At 39.4% G+C, this 23,290-nt stretch overlaps 1 long non-coding RNA gene across 1 annotated transcript in view; it reads left to right on the top strand.

The window, feature by feature from the left end:
• The window catches only part of LOC121927066, a 37,954-nt gene extending 19,049 nt beyond the window's left edge, over positions 1-18,905 (top strand). The window contains exons 2-4 of the long non-coding RNA XR_006103131.1: positions 4,748-4,841; positions 16,500-16,640; positions 18,644-18,905. This is a non-coding gene — a long non-coding RNA (uncharacterized LOC121927066). The remainder of the gene's footprint in view (positions 1-4,747; positions 4,842-16,499; positions 16,641-18,643) is intronic.
• The last annotated feature ends 4,385 nt before the right edge of the window (positions 18,906-23,290 follow it).

Here is a 23,290-nt window from a genome sequence, read left to right as displayed (position 1 = left end):
TTAGTCTGTCTGGCTCCTCACCAAAAGCCTGCTGAAATGGGAGATCTTATTGGCAGCACTGCTACAATAAGCATACCCTGTTATCTCACAAAACCATGCAATCCCACCACCACAGAAAGGTAGTGCCTTTACTAACATCAGCCCAAAACAGACGGGTGTAAAAAGCTGGCTTCTGCATGGCTTGGAGACATGGCATTTAGATGACCTACACCCCCAACCCATGTGGAAGCTGCTGAGGTTGCTTTCAGGCAAACAAACACAGCCCCAGAAGGAGCTCTTCTTCCCTCTAAATTCATCTCTTCTCCAGAAGAGCTATCTGTATCACTCACTACTTTTAAGTTTAGATAAGATAGCTAACGTGACTCAGGCCCAGACTGTTTCTCCCTATATGAGCTGGCCCTGGCCCTGAGATCTTCAGGGGAGGCCCTTCTCTCCATCCCACTACCATCACAAGTATGGTTGGTGGAGACACGAGAGAGGGCCTTTTCTGTGGCTGCCCCTAGGCTCTGGAACTCCCTACTCAGGGAGGCCAGAATGGCCCCTTCCTTGTTATCCTTCCACTGGCAGGCTAAGACATACTTGTTTAGACAGGCTTTTAAAACAGAAACTTTATAAGGCATGTGATGGGGTGTTGCTATATTGTTTTAATGTATTTTAAGCATTTTAATCTTTTTAAATTAGATTTTAGCATTGAATTTGTTTTAATTATTGTAGTAATTTAATTCTATCTTAATATACTATTTTTGTATGTTTTTAATTGCGTCATGTGTTGTTGTTTTTAATGTTGTAAGCCGCCCTGAGTCTCAGCCTTGGGAGAAGAGCAGGATATAACAACAACAACAACAACAACTTCTCAATAATAATAATAATAATAATAATAATAATAATAATAATTTGTTTTATTTATATACCACTATTCCAAAGATCATAGCAAGTAAGCTAATTAGCAAGTAAGCTAATTTCCCCCCAACAATCTGGGTACTCATTTTAGCGACCTCGGAAGGATGCAAGCCTGAGTCGAGCTTGGGCCCTTTTGCTGGTCTTGAACTCGCAACCTTGTGGTCTTGAGTGAGTGGCTGCAGTACAGGCATTTAACCACTGCGCCACCAGGGCTCCTCAAAATATGTTGTTGATATTCTGTACAGCATTTGCTTTGTATTACAGAAGACACCAGAATCATTCTCTTATATATCTATGTAGGGCTCAGAAACAATGGTGCTTGAAGCCCAGAGAGCTGTTAGAAGTCATTTTTGACAATATTAGTCTTGATGCAATGGTCTGGACCAAGATAAAGAAGCTTCCTATGTTTTCTCATCTGTCTTTATTCATGCTGAAGAAACTTGCGGGGAACATTTGCCGCTCCAGATGTTTGCAACTAAAATACCTACAAATATTTAACAGTAGTGGTGCTCCATGCATTTTATGGGAGTTGTAACCTGAAATATCCAGAAAGACAAAGGTTCTCAGCCCTTTTAATAACCCAATGAAGTAAGACTATTTCAGATTTCATCATACTTTAATCAGTGAAATGGTGTAGACTTAAGTTAGACATAAGTAATTTTAGTCTAGTGTATTTAAGTATGACCACTCCAACTAAATCTGAATCCAACCCAGGGTATTTCATAACCTAATTCTTCTCCATTTTCTTCAGTTCTAAGTAAATATTTTGTTATTCCTCCATTTCTGGAAGCTTCACAGGCTTAAAACCAGTATTGACTAGTATTGCAGTACCACTGTAACAGAACTTCCTTTCTTTCTTTTTCCATTGCAGCTCTCTATACCAGTCAAAAACTGACTCCACAGGTTTTCTCAGAGCTCCATGCCAGAATAGTTTTGTGTGGAAGGAGTAGAGAAGTTGGATTATGAAAGAGAGAATACCTTCCTCCTTCCATCAACAGGTGTCCCCCACAGTTTTAAACCATCATGTGACATATCTAGAGACTCAGATGGTATAGTGGTTTGAGTAGGATACCAGAAGATCAGGTTTCAGATCCCTGCTCAGGTTTGGAGAGTTTTGGCAAGTCACATTCTCTTGGCCTCAAAGGAAGACAGTGGCAAACCCCAAGGAATAAATCTTGCCAGGAAGAATCTATATATATATATATAAAAAGCTGCCATCAATTAGAGTCATCTTAAAGACACATGACAACAACTGAAGCATCTACAGTAAACTTCTTCAGATCCAAAATTTTCCCAGGATAATAAAAACTATGGGGCAAAGCAGCTTGGCATCTTGGAGTAACCTCTAGCCACTCCAGCCCTGATCAGCCCCAATTGGTTGAGGACAACAGCAACCAGACAGCCACTCTGAAAGCAGGCTGCTGCCTTGGTCTGATATAAGCAATGGGGAAGGAGTGGCTTTTTGCCACTCATTTTTTTGACAGTTTCTGACTGCCTTGGGCAATCTCACAATGGCTTCTGTCCACCTCAGGTGTGTGTGTTGTCTTCATGCCATGCCCCCTAAGTGGCCATAAGCCACACCTTTTGTCCCATCTGATTCGGGCCTTAATGCTCAAATTAGATGTTCTAATAAATGTCATGCTTCTGACCAAACCAGTGACACTTCTGCTCCCAAGGCATTGTTTGTTTGTTAGTGTTTTTTCTGAAGCATATTAGGCAGTTAGTGACAATGGGTAGGAATAAGCAAACTCGTGCTATGATGTCATCTTAAATTTTGAATACCTCTCAGTGTTGCAAAGGAGAAAAGAAAAGAAGACAAGGAACAACTATTTCAGTATATACCTGTATATATACTATACTGCTTAGCTTTAGCCAATGCCAACACTTTGAAATTACAGACTGAATAAAGTAGATTGATCCTTAACTTTATTATGTTGTTATTTTCTGAAACCACTCAGAGTTCTTACCTTAGTCTTGTTTAAAACAACAAAATCAACAACTTCAGTGGCGTCACTAAGGTTGGCGTCGCCTGGTGCAGTAACTCATGGTGTCACAACCACCCTTTGATCTCTCCCATGCCATATCTTGCAGAATCCTTAGTAATGTTTTTTGCAGTAACGCTACTCATAACTCCTAATTCCCATATATCAGTGAATGTAATGGCAACAGTTGTGGCATAATCTACAAGCAAAATGAAAATTATACCTTTAAATGGCAATATCATACACACAGCCTTAATGCATTTAATCATGTGATTAACGTGAAAACTTGGTAAAATGTGATGTTTTAAAGAAATTTCAAAAATATCATTTTCAAAATATATATTAAAAATAATTTAAATTTAAAAAAATAAATTTTAAATTTATTTTTTTAAAAAGGGTCCTCCCCTTTTTCTTTCCATTGAACCTCACCCCACTCACATAATCTCTTCAGCATTTTAAAGGTACTCAGATGAAGCCACAGCCTATTTCTGCCAAAAGGCAGATGTTTGGGGACCCATGATGTCACCCTTCTAAAGATGTCACCTTATGTGGCCCCCCACGTACCCACCAGTGACTTCCCTGAACAACTGTTGTATTCCTTGCTTCCTTATTCTAATTACTAAATTCTGTATCTTTTTCCTCCCAGTACTTTTAAGTATTCTCACTGGCTTCTGATCAGCATTAATGATTTTATTTAACACCATGATTAAACTTTGTAGTGTGTAGATACTATATCTTTCTCTACTTTCCTATTTCCCTGTAATAAAGTCATTCACAGACAAACAAATAAAATTAACCAGTAACATAATTCTATGAATACATACAGCCCAGTATAACTCAACCGAGTCGTAACTAGCAATTTCTATGTTTTTGACAAATTACAATTTCAGTGTCCAAGTAAACAGCATTCTCATTTTACCATAGAATCAGAGTTGCAAGAGCCCATAAACCATCCAGTTTAAACCCTTGCCATGCAGGAACTCAAAATCAAAGCATCCCTGACAGATGCCCATCCAGCCTCTGTTTAAAAACCTCCTAAGAAAGAGACTCCACTACACTCCAAGGAAGAGTGTTCCACTGTCGAACAGCTCTTACTGTCAGGAAGTTCCTCCTAATGTTTAGCTGGAATCTCTTTTCCTGTAGCTTGCATCTATTGTCCCAGGTCCTATTCTGTGCAACAGCAGAAAACAAACTTGCTTCATCCTAATCCCCTTAATTTCAGTACAATTGGCAAATGAAAGAATAATTTGGATGTAGATTCAGTCAAAAGTTTGTGGCTAGTAAAATACAATTTTAAGCATTTGTTTTGCTCAGATATGTATATTGCAAGCCATCAAGGCATTTTGATGAAGATAGGTTCACCAGAGAAATACGGTTGAGTACATAATAAAACTCAGTATATGTAATATAGCTATAAATAAACCAGATGGAATGAATTTATATTTATATTAGTGTTTTTAGCTTTTACTGTATAATGTTATACATGTTTCTTGAATGTCCTACATTTTGTGCTGCCTTGTCCTCCTTTGCAGATATGACATCTGGTCACGATGGACAGTCCCCATTTGCTCATCATCAGACATCCTGTGAGCTTGCTTGTCATTGGTAGCAGAGTGAACATATAGGCACAGCCTTGTCTATGCCACAGAGTTATCTCTCATTACTAGTCCAAAGGCCTTTATTAATACTAAGCTAAAGGGTGTGATATATATTCTGTGCTTTATTTTAAAATGTGACTTGAGTTAGTTACACACTAGTCCCAAATACTCTGGATTATTTTTCTTTCCAAATCTCTAGTTGTAGAAAAGGCATCCCTCCCCCCCCCCCCCCCAATAATCTCATATATCCATTTTAAATATTTGCAGATTTCCTGTTCCCATTAATTCTTCCCAGAGGAATAAAGACAGAGAGAGAATCAGATAAATCTGGTCCAAGTATTTGGAAGGCGCTCTTCCTGTGGTGAGTACAAACACACGTTCAGGTTATCTCAACCCTTCGATCAATACAGAGTGACCTGACATGGATAAATGCAATGGGAAGAATATAAAAATTATCTTGATACAATTGGAGAACTTGCCTGGAGCATAGAAATGAAACTGAATAATGTCACGTGAAGTATTATGTAAAAAGCAAGAGTGGAAAACAACTGGAAGAAGGGAAAGCTGTCCTATTATATTTCGTTAGTTTTTAGCTTTTGAAATATTTTGTACAGAGAAAGAGATAAAATTTAAGCCACAGCCAGAAAAACAAGAACAATTAAATCTAATGAACATGAATGTGGAAAGAATACCAGATAATTACCTTTGAGAACTGTGTGTAAGAGAGAACTGAACATATTCAACAGCCAGAATACAGTCCTCAAATGCAGTAAGCTATTATCACTTGCATAATTGACGTGGACCCATAAACATTTGACTTTCTAGTCCTGACAATTTCTTGAATCTCTTTAGAAGAAGAAGGAAGCAAGGAAGGCAGGAAGGAAGGAAGGAAAGAGGAGGAGGAGGAGGAGGAGGAGGTTAGAAATACAGAAAGAAAAGAAAAGATAAACCCCTCCTGCACACACACAAGAAGTATTTTCTGGGCCTGTACAGACAGTCGAAAATAAAGTTGCTTCGGGTCACTTTGGAGGTATGCTGTTTAAATGATATATGCATCTTAAGAGGCCAGAAGCTGCACCAAAGCTGCGCAGTCCTTAAGACTGGAGCTTGGTTTTGGCATGGTTTCCAGCCTCTTAGGATGCATGTATCATTTAAACAGGATACCTTCAAAGTGACCCGAAGCAGCTTTATTTTGGCCTGTCTGTTTGGGCTCTCTGTTTGCCATTCTGTCTTATTATTATTATTATTATTATTATTATTATTATTATTAAAAAATATCTCTCTCTTGCACAAAGTGTAAAAGTGCAGTCTCAAACTATAAATAGTCTTCAATCACAGTGCAGTTTTTAATTACTTTTTCACAAACAGGATAAAAGTAGTAAAATTATTCACTCTTGTGTGTGAAAATGAAATTTATGAAGATTTACATGGAAACAGGCATGGTTCTCCATGACTGTCTCTTCAGTTTGAGAGACTGAGGGTTCTTTTACATTTGTCAACCATTGTCAGTTTGGAGGTCCCTTTTGTTATCTTCTGGCTACCTAAGTTCACAACCTATGAACAACAGTGTAGTCCAAACTGGCAGATGTATTATCAATACTCCATTTCAGCACTCTTAAGTATTGGAATGTCAGAATGTTTAATATGGGAGAATGTGCGGGCAGTTTAGGCTTATTTACTAATTCAAACAAGGCAGTCCAAATCTTTTAGGGTATTTATTAATATACACAAAGTAACACACACACACACACACATATATATAAACATTCACCTTGGAGATGAACACAGAAGACAGAAGACTTCTCCTTGTCTAAGTACATTTGTATCATATGTTATATGGTATGTAAAGAATCAAGCATCATATTCCTCTTAAGAAACTTCATTAAGAGACAGCCATATAACCTTACATTGTTAAGGAATTAAACAGCACTATAACATAATTATCTCTTTAAAAATTCACATATCATCTGCTTTACCTCTAAAAAGTATCCTTAGAGGAAAAACTGTACTATTCCACAGGCATTTAAAACAAACATCTCTTATAACTTGGTAACAAGCAGTGTGCTACAATGTAATATCTAAAAAGCCTATATAATATTTAAGCTAGCATGGTGTAGTGGTTTAAGCACTGAATAATGACTCTGAAGACCAGGGTTCAAATCGCTAATCAGGCACGTAAATCTGCTAGGTGACCTTGGTCAAGTCACACTCTCCTTCAGAGGAAGGTAAAGTCAAACCACATCAGAAAAAAAAATCTTACCAAGAAAACCCCATGATAGGTTTGCCTTACGGTTGCCATAAGTTGGAAATGGCTTTAAGGCACACAACAACAACTGGCAACAAATGTAATATTTAAAGAGGTTCTCTCCCCCTCTCCTTTACCAGATTTACTGGTATTTAGCAGCCTTTACCAACCAGGAACAACATCTATATCTAAAAAATGTTCTCAAAGACAGCTAGGTATGACCTTGTTGAAGGCTGTTATAAACACCCACCTGTGTCTCTGCACTTTACACTATATCTAGCCCTTCCCTGTTTTGATTTTACTGGTCTTTTGTCTTCTTCCAATGTGACATGAGTTTTGCTGATCTTTTGTAGAGTGTAATAGGCAATGCGTACATGGCCACACTAGAGCATTGTGTAGTGGTTTGAGCGTTGGAGTAGGACTGGAGACCAGGATCCAATTCCCAGTTCCTCCATAAACCCACTGGGTGACCTTGGACAAATCACACTCTCAGCCTCAGAGGTTGGCAATGACCAATTCCCTTTGAAGAAACCTGCGAAGAAAATCCCATGATAGGATTGCCTTAGGGTCACCATAAATCAGAAATGACTTGAAAACACAACTACCACCACCACCACCTCCACAACATCAACATGACCACTAATTATCCATACAAGCATGCACCCTTCTCTATGTCACCAATTTATGATTTTCTCCACTGAACTTTTTGTGCAATCATTTTATTTTACAGATGCTATCACAAATTATGTAGTCAAGTTTCCTGCATTTGGGGAAATCACAGCAGTCAGCTTGGCTAAACACCCAGACCCAGATGGTAATCATATGCTTACTCACTGTTTGACCCACAAACATCTAGCTTTCTCACTGTCTGACACACAGACATTTGGCACTTAGTTCTTCATCACAATATATTGGTATTTACACAATTCAAAGCCTTACATTTGTAAGATATACAGAGAATATACTGTCTAGCCTATTTAAAAAAATTCCTACCTTCATACTCTGAATTGATGGTGTGAATCAACCTTTGTCCTCTCACACATATCTGCATCAGTAGTCAAGAAGAGATCTCAAAATGTTTTTGCATGTTGCAGTGTTCACCATCAACTTGCAATGGCATTGTAGGTCTTCTGGAAATAGTTTTACCTGCCTTTTCAGTACTGCAGGTACAATCCTGTAGTTCTCTTATGTTCTGTTCTGTGCAATACTACGGCCTATTACAGACTGCCAAAATAAAGCTGCTTTGGGTCTCTTTGGAGGTATGCTGTTTAAATGATGCATGCATCCTAAGAATCCGGAAGCTGCACCAAAGCTGCACTCCAGTGCTTAGGAATGGAGAGTGGCTTTGGCACGACCTCCGGACTCTTAGGAGCCATGCATCATTTAAATAGCATACCTCCAAAGAGACCTGAAGCAGCTTTATTTTGGCAGTCTGTAACAGGCCTAAGTTGTGATATCATTCACCTCATATTAACATCAATTAAATTCTTTAAAAAGTGAGAGAGAGAACTAGCCTGACAGCATTTGGGATTATCCAAAGGGTAGGATCGTGTTTATTATTTTTAATATTTCAATAAGCTATTTAAAGCATAGTATACTACTAGTGTCTTCATTATTAGGGTGTCCTTCCCTCAGTATGTAATGACTCTTATACCCTTATCAGATCAGGCTGAATAGTCCTTGTTTCATTCAGAGCTCTTTGGGCAAGTATAGTGGCAGTTGGTGGCTTCTTCATCAGCAAGGTGGTGAATCTGCTCCAGATTTTAGGTGCAGCTTTCAAGAAGTTATCCAAGGTCCTGAATTGTTTGTGAAGGATAGGGCACAACATCTTGATTAGCACATCTAAAAACTGGAATACAATGTGCGATGGATTCACTAGCCCATTCACACAGAAATGCCACTGCTTAGGTGTCTACCGCCATGTATATCTATCTCAGCCTTCTTCTTGTTCTGCATGGTCACCATTTCAGATGTGATGATAGTTAAGCTGCAGGTTCAAGAAAGTATCTGAGCTAATAGCCATTTGGAGCAACAAGATAATGACCACCAAATCATTTATCTAATTTTTTTATTTAAAATGTTTAAAATATCAAAGAAAGATTTCACATAAAATTATATATTCTTCTGTTTTAATATAAAAATATTTTACATAAAAATACAAAATTTGAGACATGAAATGCCACTTTCAATACAACATGGCACAGATAGATATGCTCAGACCAGATAAACATCCTTGAATAAAAAAAGGTACCACTGAAATGATTCCCTAAGCAGCAATGCCATCCCTCCATTTTCTACACCTCACTTCATAAGGTAGGACATCCAGAGGAGAGCAACAGCAGATGACTTTAGCATACAGGCAGGTTGGATAGAAAGAAACTAGGAAGTAAGCAACTATGGCTCAGCATTACACAACTTTACAGACTTCTTCATTATCAGAATAATAAAACCTGATCTACCTTAAAGGATTGCTGTAAGAATGTGAACAGATACATGCTGAATGGCTTCCATGTTTGTTTGCATGTATAGACATAGATATGTAAATGAAGTATTCAATATTGCACTCTTTCATCTGCATTCTGCAGGTTTATAGCTCAGCTACAGATGCATCAAATGACAGTGATCTCTTTCTCTTTTGGTCATGTAGCTTGCCTCTACAATTTTGTATAATGTATATTGTAAGCTGTTCTCCGCTACAGCAGGGATGGGAAATTTGTGACCTTCCAGATGTTAGCTTACAACCCCAACATTCCTGAGCACTAGCCAAATTGGATGGGAGTAGGAGTCCAATAATATCTAGAAGGCCACACATTCCCCACCCCTACTCTAGAGATTATCCCATAATCTAGTAAACTTCCCTGAACTACAGCATTTTAACAAACAAATTTCATCAAAGTATAAATCATAGGATTCTTAAGGGTGGAACCTCAGCACTTCAAGTGAAATCACTGTGCTAAAACTGCACAATGTAGATACATTTCAAGAGCTTAATGGGGACTGTACAGTTCTTGATAAGAAGTAAAGTAGGACCTGTTGGCATATTAGAGTAGCTGTGTTTGTGTGTTGTGTGCCTACAAGTCCTTTCAGACTTATAGCAACTCTAAGGCCAGTGGCATTCCTACACTGGGTGACACCAGGTGGTGGGGAGTTCTGGTCCCAGACTTCCAGCGGAGTTTTTGGGGGAGGAGGCACATGGGAGCACCTGCGCATGTCGGAAAGAGGTCTGTATGGATCAGAGAGGCATCTGCACAGGCCCCAGGAGTTCCCGCACAGTCCTGAATGGCACCCATGTGGCCCCAAGGGGTGCCTGCACAGGCCCAGGAGCCGCCCCAGGAGCTCTCGTACAGGCTTGAGGAGCACCCAAGCAGGCCCCAGAGGCACCCATGTGGTTCTGCGTGCAGGCATCAAGAATGCCCATGCAGGCACCAGGAGCTCTTGCACAGGACCCAGGACCTCCTGCATGTCCTGGAATGTCATCTGCACAGCCCCAGAAGCTCTTGTCCAAGAGCTCTCACTCAGGGCCCAGGAAATCCTGTGTGGCCCAGAATGATGACCGCATGGCCCCAATGGGGCTCTCACATGGCCCCAAGAGCTCCCACACAGGCCTGAGGGGCACCCAAGCAGGCCCCAGAAGTGCCCGTGTGGCCACAGAAGCTCTCACACATGCCCCAAGAACACCTATGTAGGCCCCAGGAGCTCCTGTGCAGGCCAAAATAGCTCCCATGGAGGGCAGGGAGCCAACCAGGTGTCACCCCCCCCTTCTGGCATGTCACCACTCTTCTGGGGTGTCACCTGGAGTGGCCCACTCTCCACCAATGATGCTACTGCCTAAGACTACCCTATCACAGGGTTTTCCTAGCAAGATTGTTCAGAGAAGTTTTGTCACTGTTTTCTTCTGAGGCTAATAGAAGAGGTTGAATCCAAACTGAGTCATATGAAGAGCAGGAAGTTGTAGGATAAGCGTTTGTAGACTTGGTCTATCTCCTCACATACTTCGAGTGAACTGGTAGCCAGGAAGGACCGTTATTATCAGAATCTAAGAATTGTCATATAAATGCAAAACTTGTGGGTGATGAGATGACAAGTTCAGTTTTAATGATGATTATTGTGGCACCAAAGCTGGAGGAAAGATGTTGCTTAACACCAGGATGGGTGGATGACCATATGAATGGTGGAGGGACTTTTCGAATATAGTGTGTGCAGACAGGGAACCAGAAAGGAGATGTAACAGCATGAGACTGTGGTGTTAACCAATCATATAACGTGTAGTGTGCAAGGAAGCCATTATCTCTGTTTACCCACTGTTGATGGATTGGAGTTTGTGGATATGCCACAACTTCTTTTGCTCAGTCCCAAAAGTGCTATAAGATCTCTTTGTATACTATTTCAGACTAACAAATATATAGAGCAGGGTACAACTATCTTAAGTCCCACTCATTTCAGTAGTTCTATTCCAAATATGATTTAATCTGGATCTAACCCAACAAAAGCTTGGATGAATAGATAAACAAATAGAGAGATAGATGAATCATACTATCATATTATAGTGATGTTAAAAAAAATCAGCAACATTCTTTCTGCTGAAACTATACCAGACCCATGCAAAGATAAATTATATTTATGTCACCTCTGTCTGTTTTCTGTTCACCTGCACAAAGCAGAAGTCCACATGTTCTAGCTGTTTGGCTCGTACTGTAATATGCTGTTGTATGGTTCTTTAACACCCTAAGAATGCACTGACCAGACACAGAGTTAACATATTGGTTTCCATTCAAGACATCAGCTGTAACAGATGTTTTAAAAATGTATGTTATGCTATTTTGAGAGATTTACTCTTTCCTTCCACAGTATCTTGGGAGCCATCAAATGCAGAATCTACATATGTATTTATATAGCTGGTGCTTGGGGTTTTTTTGTTTGTTTGTTCATTTGTTTGTTGTTGTTAGAGAAGAACAGGAAATTGCACTAAATGAATAACAGATTTCTGATAGACAGACAGACAGCCTGACTGACTGATAGATAACCATATCCACAGCAAGGAAGTATTTTCTAAATGATAACAGTCACAGAATACAAGATTAGCACATGTCAAAGTAAACCCCTTTTAAGACTGATGGAGAACAGTAATAAAGAGATAAGTATATGCTTAGATCTATTCAAGACTGGCACAAGATATTTGACCCTTGAGAAGGAGGAAGATAATACTGTCTTCCCCTAGTTCAGTTGCTCTTTTCTTTTCTTCCCCTTCCCCCTTTACTCTTTCTTTCTTTCTTTTTCCACCAGTGCATTATAAACAGCACAGATACTTTCTATCATAAATGGCAGGCTGGGAGGGGTTCTTTCTTCAGAACAAGGTATTATGGTTTAGGCAGCCACAAGAGCCTACCTATGCTGGCATAATGGCCTCCATGGCCATCTTTACCAGAATGTCTCACTCCAAGGAAAAGAATGAGGATCATTTTGCCCTGCTGATGTTGTTGGACTGTAACTTCCAGCATGTGTAGCCAGCCTTCCAGTGGTGAGGTATACTGGAGTTGTGATCCAGCATTTGGATTTTCATCTTTGCCTTGGAGTAAGATGTACTTTTTACGGGGGCTCCTTGGAGAATTCATCCAATGTCTCACCCTGAGGTGTCTTTCTGAGGGACCAAGATGAAGCACTGGCCCCTTCAGGCACTCTCAGAGCAATCCATTACCTCTTTTCTTGCTGCAGCACACACAGCACAATGGACAATGCAAGTGCCAAGAAAGCAGCCCCATTTTTTTTTTAGTGGTGAATATGGATGGAAGCGTATGTGATCTGCTGTACCTCTCAATCTGTCACTTGAGAGCCATTATGGTGCATTTGTTTGAATGGATGAAAGAATGAACAGTGGAGAGAACAGATAAGAAGAAAATCATTTGAAATGTGGAGCTAGAGAAAGTGCTGAAGGTACCATGGACAGCAAAAAAACAAACATATGGCCCCATACAGACAGGCCAAAATAAAGCTGTTTCGGGTCACTTTGGAGATATGCTATTTAAATGATGCTTGCATCCTAAGAGGCCAGAAGCTGTGCCAAAGCTGCGCTCTTTTGGTGTGGCTTCCAGACTCTTAGGACACATGTATCATTTAAATAGCATACCTCCAAAGTGACCTGAAGCAGCTTTATTTTGGCCTGTCTGTATGGGGCCAAATGAGTCCTAAAATATATCAAACCTGAAATCTCCCTGGAATCCAAGATGACTAAAATGAGGTTGTCATGCTTTGACCATATCATGAGAAGACATGACTCAGTGGAAAAGGCAATAATGCTAGAAAAGGTTGAGGGCAGGAGAAAGAGAGGAAGACTGAATGCTAGATGGATAGATTCTATTAAGGAAGTCATGGATATGAATTTGCATGACCTGGGCAGAGCAGTGGAGGATAGGGAGTCTTGGAGATGTCTCATCCACAGGGTCACCATGAGTTGAGATTGACTTGAAGGCAATTAACAACAAGAACAACAACAACAATCTGGACTCTGGGAACCAGGGTTTAGATCTCTGTCCATTTGCCCTCTCTCAACTTCAGACAAAGGCAATGGCAAATCTCCTCTGAATAAGTCCTGCCATGAACACCTTAGGATAGGGCCTCCCTAGCTTGGAGTTCATTTGAAGGCAAGTTAACAACAATCTTGAGAAAGATATATTTACATCTTCCACAGAGGAAATATGGGAAATTGTATAAAATAACTGTCATTGCTCATTATGATCCCATTTAATCATTTGGAAATGCACTCGTCCCTCCACATTCTCTGGGGTGAGAAGCATGGATCCCACAAATGTGAAAAAACTGCAAGTAGCAGAAACACTATGTTTTTACCTGAGAGAACACCTCTCTAGGAATCTCTAGGTCCTCCAGTGCAACTCTGTGGTCAACATCTGCCAGACACTGACCATAGAATTGTGCTGGAGGAGCTGCAAATGCCTAGTGGAGTTTTCTCTCTAGGAATCTGTAGGTCCTTCAGCATGACTTTTAGTTAAAGTTGGTCATAGAGTTGCGCTGGAGTACCTAGATATTCCTAAGAGAGAACATATTAATAAAATCCATGTATAATCAGATTTGAAAAAGTCAAAGCTGCAAATGTGGAGGGATGAATGTACTTCAAAAGCTGATGTATCTTCAAGGTATTAACAAACCTCTGTGTAGCTGTTACTCATTGACATGCTGAGTAGTTCAAATTTTATTCTTATATCAATACTGTTTTGCTTAAAGATATGAAGAAACTAGTGCTTTGCTTCAGGAGCAAAGTTAGAAATATTCTTTTTTGATAAGCCATTTTGGACCAGATGAAAGAAAAAGAAAGGTAATTGAAGTAATCATTAGCTAAAACTTCAAGCATAGTTTGGAAAAAGTAACCTTTTGACTGTGCCTTGTTGACTGAGGGATTCTATGAGTTTTAGTCCAAGAAAATAACTTTTTCAAGCTCTGCCTACTGGTCTAGGACAGATATGATGAATTACAAAGCTTATCTATACCCCTCATCTATTTTGAGCATGAGAGCAGCTTTGTAATTCATCATATCTGTCCTAGACCAGTAGGCAGAGCTTGAAAAAGTTACTTTCTTGGACTAAAACTCATAGAATAAGGGGGCAGTCACACTTACTTTTTTGCCGATCTCCATGGTGATGCAATACTGAATTGGTGTTCCCACTACGTTTTCCATTCCCAAATCTCTCTGTGGCATTTTAATCCTGTTGCCATTCACACTTGCTATTGGAGCAATTCAAAATGGAGGTGACTCCATTTCCAGGAACAATGCATCATGATTGGAGTTAATCTGGTAGCATACTCATACTACCAAAGATGTGGATCATTGCAGCTTTTTAAATAAGGCATGGGGAAAAACCTGGTATCAAATATACCAGGTTAAGTGGGTTTTCTGGTTGCTCCCCCCCCCCACCTGCAAACTGTACCAAGTACAGTTGGAGCAAGTATGAATGCTATGAAAATAACCCAGTTATTTTCATAGTGGGAATGGGGCTTTAGCCTGGTTTTTGCAAAGCTGCTACTGAAATGAAAGAAAAACATCTGTTTGTCACATGATTTGTTTTACTTATGTATTTTGCATTTGCAGATTTTGTTTCCTAATTGGTCACTGGAAGGCAAACATAGGCTTTAATTAGCAAATCTGATTTCTGAGGCATATGTTTTTGAGAAAAACCTATTGTGGGAGAGAAGACAAATTAATTCTTAAGGAATATTGTTCTTAACTGTCCTCAAGTTGATCCTGACTCATAGCAACACTGTGAGTGAAACATCTCCAAGCCTCCCTATCCTACACTGCTCTGCTTAGGACTTATAGATCCAGGCCCATGGCCTCCTAGATTGAATCTATCCATCTGGCATAGATTCAATTCCTCCCTTTCTGCTGCGTTCTACCTTTCATAGCGTTATTGTCTTTTCTAATGAGTCATGCCTTCTCATGATGTGGTCAACGTATGACAGCCTCAGTTCAACTACCTTGGCTTCTAGAGATAGATTTCAGGCCTGATCTGTTCAAGGACCCATTTGCTTGTTTTTTGGCTGTCCACAATATTCCCAACATGTTTTGTCCAGCACCACATCTCAAATTCATTTATTTTCTTTCTCTCCACCTTATTATTATTATTAACCTTTATTTATAAAGTGCTGTAAATTTACACAGCGCTGTACACCTTCTTCACCTTCCAGCTCTCACATCCATTCATGGTGATGGGGAATGAAATGGATTGGATGATTCTAACTTTAGTGCTCAGGTCTATATCTTTACTCTTTGGGATCGTGTCTAGTTCTTTCTTCACTGCATTTCCCATTTCTAGTCTTCTTATTCCTTGACTGCAATCTCCATTCTGATTTATGTTTGATCCAAGGTATGGATCATTTTTCTTTTTTTTTCTTTTTTCATTCTCTAGGATGAATTTATGTAGATCTTCTATGATCATTATTTTGTTTACTTTATGTTCAGCAGTAAGCCTGCTTTTGCACTTTCTTCTTTGACCTTCCTAAGTAATTGTTCCAAGTCTATGATGTTTTCCACTAGTAGAATGGTATCATCCACATATTATAGATTGTTGATGTTCCTTCTTTCTGTTTTCACTCCTCCTACTTCTAAGTCGAAGCCTTCTCTTCATACGATATTTTATGTGTACAATTTGAACAAGTGGGTGATAAGATGCAGCCTTGGCCTATCCCCTTGCTAAGTGAGAACCATTCTGTTTCTCTATATTCTGTGCTAACAGTAACCTCTTGTCCTAAGTACAGATTTCTTAGGAGGATTATTCAGTGTTAAGGAGGATGTCTCCTTAATGTCAAGAACACTAATTGGCTGGGGTACAAGGACTACTCAGAGACTTAACGGACTGGTATGGCTGGTAGCCCCACAGAGCAATTGGTGAAGTATGGAACAATCAGGCCCCATGTCCCCTTGTCCTCAATGTACATACATCTTGTCATGATTGAAGTTTTATACTGTTTTAGTTAGAAGATTTTAATTGTTTTTTAAAAAATGTATTGTAAAGATTTTAAAATGATTTTTTATCAGTGAGCCTCCTTTCATTGCTTTCTGGGAGAAATGTGGCCTACCTATGAAATAAATGAATAGATAAATTAATTAATAAGTGAATGATGTTATATTGGACAGTGATTGATTTATGATAACATTATGATTTATTTAGAATTGCATTATGATGGATTTATAATTGATTTATGATTGATTTATGACCCCTCTATTATGCATTAAAGTAGTCGCCAACTTCTTTACCCACTTAACAGTGTCTGCCCCCGTTATCCTGGTACAATAGATTTTTAGTTTGATCTGAGAAGCTATGGATGAGGAGAAGGGGACATGTTGTGAGGACAAAGCTGACAGTCAAGAAAACAAAACAGCAAGAAAGCAACATGCTCTTGGCTAAAGTGAATGGCCTTTGCTTGTCTTTGTTTATAGTTCATTCTTTATAGACTAAACTTTGGTAAATTGCAATCTTGTTGATGGCCTTTTCCTCTCCATATACACATACACACAGTTTACACTGCATTATCTATAAACACAATGAGGGAGGTAAGGAAATACAACCCTACAATCATATGTTAGTGCAACTGACTCCCAGATGTTTTAAAGAACTTTATGTGGGCTTGACAAGTTAAGCAAAAATTAAGTGATTTATTTATTTATTTGTGTATATAAAAAAGTAGGTCAGGTCACTCCAGTAGAGCTGAAAAACCTACAAGGATTTTATTTTTTAACAAATACAGAAGCTCATATAGATGCCTGTTATGATTTTAAAAAATAATTTTAAAAATCTCTCTTTGCATATGTAATCGATAAGTGCTCCTCTAGTCCAAAGTGGAGTTGTTTGGGTTTTACCTTTGTTTTCAATATTTACAAGGTGACTCCAGCATTTCCCCTGAAGTAGAAATGCTTCAGTATGTGGGGGAGAGGGGGGAAATCACCATAGTTTTAACCTACGCTCTATACAACCATGCTTAAGCAAAGCACAGATTGACCAGCAGAATCTTTTTAGTCACTGTGGTCCAGCTACTGCTCATTATGTACACATTCTATAGCCTTTGGTACATGAGAAGCTCCACACTGTAAGCATTTTATAGGATTCAAAGACTTATGTTGTGACTGCCATCCTAGTCAGCACAGTGGAGACATTGCCTATCATTTCAGTGTGATGATTAGATTTAGAGCTCCAATTAGAGGCAAAGAGGAATTGAAAAGATACATGATTTTTTTTATTTTTGAGTGTATAAATGATTATCCAATTAAAATTTAATGCTCAGGTTCCACCATGTCTTTTTAAAAACAAATCGAAAGCTGTTTAGTTCATCTTTCTAGGAGTTATGCTTCACATAGATCATTAGCTATGTTTCAAAAACAAATCAGATAGAAGCTTTACTCCCTCTTTATTTCCTTGCCTGAACACATCATTGCTGTTGCAAACAATTTGATGGATGTCAATTGAGGTGCCAGATAAGTATCAGGTATGCAAAGGAGTTTGAGGGGCTGAGGGGGAATAAATGAAAATTACCTCAGAAGGAAGCCAAGACACTTCCTTGTTTTAGGAAGACTTCCTTCTCTTTCCCATCTGTTAAATCAGACATACTTGATGCATTGGAAAATAAATTGTGTAGTACCAAATAGGTTTTTGTGCAGTTGGCAATATGGACTTTAATAAGGAATAAGGTGACTTCTTGAAGCAAACAGACAAGAAAAAGATAAAGTAATGGAAAATTAACTGGACTACTCTTATCTTTCAGTCTTTACTGAACATATTTCATATATTAATAGCATATTAATATGAGCAAGTCACTGACTACACCAGATTACTCTGTGATCAAGGAGGATGTATGCATGAAGATATGAGTAGGGCTGCATCTGCACTACAGAAATAATGCAGTTTGACACTGCTTTAATTGCTATGGATCAATGCTATGGAATTCTGGAATTTGTAATCTGTTGTGGGACCAAAGCTCTCTGAAAGAGAAGGATAAATACATTACAGATCCTAGAATTCCATAGCATTGGACAATGTTAGTTAAAGCAGTGCCAAACTGCATTATGTCTGCAGTGCAGATGCAGCCTCTGTTATTTCATAAGAACCCAGGAGACTAATACCAAGGAGGTACTTCTCTCCTGCTTGCCCAGGACCATGTTTGATTCTGTGTCTTCTACAGTACATATAATCATCATACAAAATGGCAAATGAGCATAACAGAACAGTGCATAAGCATCACTTAAGCATCAGATTAATCTATTATTAAACTGAAGTAGAATGAGTCATTGTTTTGCACAGAGATCTGATAAAATAAAAACTGTAAAAATAAATGTGTATGGGGGTGGGAGAAATCAATTTGGGGGAAGGTTTGAGAAATATTCTGTTCTCCAACCCCTGATGTTTACTTCACCATAGGAACACAATCTTAACAGAGGGAAATACGATCACAAAGCAAGAGATGCAATGCAGAGCCTTCAGCAAAACAAATGAATGGATAGCTCCTTCACAGGGAAAGTATGCACTCCAGACTATCCAACTCATGCGTACATTGAAACTCACTTACGAAGCTGAACATATTTCAGTAGGCATGTATGGCGATTTACCTTACATCCCATAGGGATGGAATGAATATTTGAAAATCGCCGTTGCACCCGTTATACCAGCACTTAAGCTAGTTATTGTGTGGTTTTAATCTTGTAATTTTAACATTGTTTTTAATAGTTTATATATTGATTTGGATGTTATGTGATTACTGTTTGTAAAGTGTACATTTGTGTACTTCTGTGTAACCCGCTTTGATCTGCCAAGGAAAAGCGGGCTATAAATAAACAGTTTATTGTTATTATTATTAAAATACTTGAAAAATGATTGATAATGGCTGTTTCCTGCACAGAAAATCCTTTTTACCCAAAACAACCGTGCGTGAATTTTGCAGAGAAAAAGTCCCAAAACTGTGAATAAACTTTAAAAATGGGGTGGTTTTCAATGGCTTTCTCTTTACTCATTGTTTTCTTCAAGAAGAAAATTAGTGAAGCGTACATCCCTTATGCCTCATAAATCTCCTATTTGCCCCGACTCTTTATGACTGCAAAGATGGGGGTTAAACCCTCAATACATGGCTGGTAGGCTGAGTTTGATAAATTGTCCCAAACACTATACCTATTTAGTTTCCACTGATTTTCTTCTGAATAGGGATTTAATTGTTATCTTTGCATGTATCTTAGTATTCTTCCCTCTGTACAATAGGAAATGGGGAGATAGTCTCTATGGGAGAAAACAAATATTTGCATGTAGTTTTTGCCACCAGCATGGCTTAGTGTTGGACTAGAACTCTGGAAACCAGGGTTTGAGTCTCAACTCAGCCATGAAATCCACTGGGTGACATTGGGCAAGTCACATGCTATCAGCCTCAGGGAAAGGCAATGGCAAACCCCTTTCTGAACAATTTATGCCAAGAAAACCCAATGGTGGATTTGCCTTAGGGTCACCATAAGTCAGAAATGACTTGAAGGCACACAGCCACCACAACCCCAACATACAGAACACTCTGAAGTGTTTTGGAAAATTGTTCTACACAAAAATACAGATTTTGTTGTAAAAAAAACCACAAAACAATGGCTTTCTCCTCCAAAATACACTTTCTTGCACAAAAACTGTTCTGTCTGCACAAAACCCACCACTTTTGCACAAACAAAAAATTGTATTTCTGTGCTGGGTAATTTCCCCCAAACACTTCAGGATGTGCAGACAGTGAGCAAAAACTGCAGAAAATTCTCATTTCTGTGCTGGAAAACTTCTTTTTCAGCTGGGAAACAAAGAATGGCAAATATTCTTTCTGTCCCTATTTCCAGGTGCTCTGCTGAAGCAAACTAGTAATTTCCATGGTTTGAGTTTTACATATAAATTACAACTTTTAATTTATTTCCAAGACATACTAAGGTTATCATAGAAATTAATTTTCCCCTAAACTTTATCTAGAATTCATGGAGTGCCAAGTTCTTAGGGTACTAAGGTACTAAAACCAGTCTTAGGGTACTAGGTGGGGGCACATCCTCTGGTCCAGTGTATGTAACATACAACAATATTTCCTTTACTAACAGGTGGTAGGTACTTAAGACACTCCTCCACCTGGACTGACTCTTGGGAGGCTTGAGTTGCACTGTGCTGAAAACAGGTGAGACATATTTGATACTGTGTAGATTTGGATGGTCAAACAAGGAAGTTCACCCTACTGGGTGGGCCAGCAAACTCATCTACTCAACTCCAATCTTCAGTCTTTTCCCCATTTCTAGCTCTCACCCTCGCTCCACAATTAGTTGGTTGCTAAAGATCCAAGTAGGACTTCTTGGCTTGCCTACAGATTGGTAAACTCTTTCAACAGCATAGGATCAAGTATGAAGTTGTGGTTAGTATGGTTGTGTGATTTGGTCACATGTGGCAGAGATATGCAGGAAATATTTTTATTTGCTTTTATTTTACTCATTTATATTCTGCCTTTCCCAAGAATTGGACTCAAGACTACATACAACCTGTTAAAGACAACAGAGATTAAAAACTGTACAAAGAAATCAGTAAAAATTACAAATACGGAAGTTCCTTAAAAAACAATAATTATCAAGAAATAATCAGGCTAAAGTTATATGAGCTCCCTGAAGTACCTTTATAGTAACTAGAGATGTTTTTGTCTTGGCACATTGGCATATTGGCACAAAGCACTTCACCTTTGGGGTTAACTTGGAAAGGAAACCCAATTTTGCACTACTACCATGGTTACATCTAGTTCAACTCTGTTTCTTTTCTCATAGTCCCATTGTATTGCTCAACAATATTCTGGCCAAAATACACCTCTTTGGGGAGAAGAACCAGCAGAAATCAACTATAGTGAAATATGCCCTTGGCATCCTCTGGGATCTAGTTCTAGGATCCACGTGAATACTAAAATCCATGGATGCCCAAGTTCTATTAAATACAATGGCATAGTGGAATGGTGACCCTTATATAAAATGGCAAATCAAGATTTGCTTTTTGGAATTTATATTTCTAAACATATTTTCAAGCTGTGGATGGTTGAATCCATGGATAAAATATCTTTGGATAAGGAGGAGCAACTATACTCTGGCTCAGTTATATGCAAATTAAAATGTTGTACAAATATTGATTCGGCAGAACATGCCTCAGATATGTCACATATTCCTTAGTCTAACCAACTGACATAACAAACATATCAAAATGTTGAACAATTTTGAAGGGGAATAATCTTTGATTCACATGTTAGTACATGTATTACATATTCACTCACCTGTAAATTCTCTAGAGATTGTCTTGAAGTTTGAGGCAGAAGATGTAGTTGATCACATTCTACCAGATTAAAGTGCACTTGCTATTTCAGGATTCTACACATATTTTAGGGATTCTCTATAAATTACTCTCCCCATGTCACCTCCTATAGATGACATGCACTAAAAAAATTTCCCTTGAGAAAAGAATGAGGGATGATTGTACAATGCTTGCCCTAACTCTTTTTCTATCTGTTTACTATCTATCTATACAGTATCTATGTCACACAGTAAAAAAAACCTGTTGGTAGGATAGCGTGACTGGGTGTCACCCTTCTTCTGGGGTGTCACCTGGTGAGGGCCACACCCCTCTAGTGACACCACTGCACTTATTCATACTTTGAATTTACAAAAGATGATTACTATTTTAGAGGTATTCTTCAGATAAAGCACACACTTGCAACAAAAATTAGCATTGAATATAATAAATATACAGTGGGATCTTAGTATCCGCAGACTTACCATTTGCAGATTTGAGTATCTGCAGACAGCAAGCCTACGTTGTCCCCAATTGTGGCATTTGCTTCCAGCCATGCCAACAACGGGGACAACTGCACTGAAGTCCTCCCTCCCTCCCTCCCTTCCCCTCCGAAGCTGGGCTTCAGGGTTGGAGACTGGAGCCCCATCAGCCAGAGGGAGCCAGAGCCAGGCCTAACCCAGGCAAAACCCAAGCCCTAGCCTCGGCTCCAGATCTAGCTCCCTCCAGCCAACTGGGCTCCAGTCTCCACCTCCGTACCACCCCCAAAGCCAAGCCCCAGGCAAAAGCCTTAGAGGGGGGAGCAATAGAGGGAGGGAGGATGGGCTTGAGTGCATTTGTCTCTAATGGCATGGCCACGTGACTGCTGCATCAGGGACAATGGGACTTGATCATCTGAGGATTTTGACATGCATGGGGGGGGGGGGGGGAGGACAGAAAAAGATCTCCCATGGATACCGAGGTCTGACTGTATTTTTTTGATTTCTTAATTCATTACATTTTAAAGCACATCCTTCCTCCAGTGAGATCAAGGTGCCTTACATGGCTGTCCTCCTCTACATTCTCACAGAAAATAAAGAGTACAGTGCGTCCTCACCTTACGCGGGGGATCTGTTCCGGATCCCTCCGCGTAAGGCGAATTCCGCCTATGCTTGAGCCCCATTGGAAACAATGGGGCTCATGCGCAGCGGCGCGGGCACGCACCCCCATTCAATGGAATGGTACGCGCTGCCCCTTCCGCCCCGCATGCGTGCCGTGGCTTGAGTGCATATGCTCAAGGCTGCGTATGGCACGGGCGCACTGTAATTCTCCCAAGGTCACTCTGGGAGCTTCATGGCTTAGGTGGTACTTAATTTGGTTATTCCAAATCATGCACTTTGATCATGACACCACACTAGAATGTAAACAGGTGTAAGGTGCAGCTAAACTCACCACAGTGTCAGTTTGGTTGCCCTTTTCTTGTGTAGAGAATCTGGCAACCTGGATTCACTGCCATGCAATGTGTGATGTCACCCTCAATTAAAGTACCTTTTCTCCATGGCATGCATGCTAGTATTGCAGACTTTGTGATCAGAAGAACTAAAGGTGAAAGCGAAGTGTCTACTCCATAGAACATAGGAATCCCAGGGTAACCTTTCCCTCAATGATGTAATAATAAAGGAATGAGAATATCAATAGTCTTCTTGGAAAACAAGCATGCATAGACTTTCCAAGATTGCATAAGCTATTTTTCAAAAGTGATGTATTTAC

Source organism: Sceloporus undulatus, chromosome 3, assembly GCF_019175285.1.
Source record: "Sceloporus undulatus isolate JIND9_A2432 ecotype Alabama chromosome 3, SceUnd_v1.1, whole genome shotgun sequence".
Classification (NCBI taxonomy): Eukaryota; Metazoa; Chordata; class Lepidosauria; order Squamata; family Phrynosomatidae; genus Sceloporus; species Sceloporus undulatus.
This window is presented reverse-complemented; position numbering and strand designations above follow the sequence as displayed.